Genomic DNA, 290 nt, shown 5'->3' with positions numbered 1-290 from the left:
CCCCCACCAAGGTTAAGAACCACTACTATAAAACATTAGACACTGTGCTGATAACTTTTTTACTGGCCATTCATACTGTTATTACTCATTAATTCTAAACTGGACTACTTTATAAACATCGCAAACTGAAAGAAACAAAGAAGAGAAACCTTCGCAGTAGGGAGAAACAACACCAGGATTCAGACACTTAATTGGAGGCCTTTCGTGTCCGCTGTGGCGTCGACATAAATTCTGGGACCAGGAGGGATAACACGGCATTTCGTACAAGATATCACCTCCATCTCGTCTCC

Source organism: Macrobrachium rosenbergii, chromosome 3 (assembly GCF_040412425.1).
Source record: "Macrobrachium rosenbergii isolate ZJJX-2024 chromosome 3, ASM4041242v1, whole genome shotgun sequence".
NCBI lineage: Eukaryota > Metazoa > Arthropoda > Malacostraca > Decapoda > Palaemonidae > Macrobrachium > Macrobrachium rosenbergii.
The sequence above is the reverse complement of the archived record's forward strand: the minus strand, read 5'-3'. Positions refer to the sequence as shown.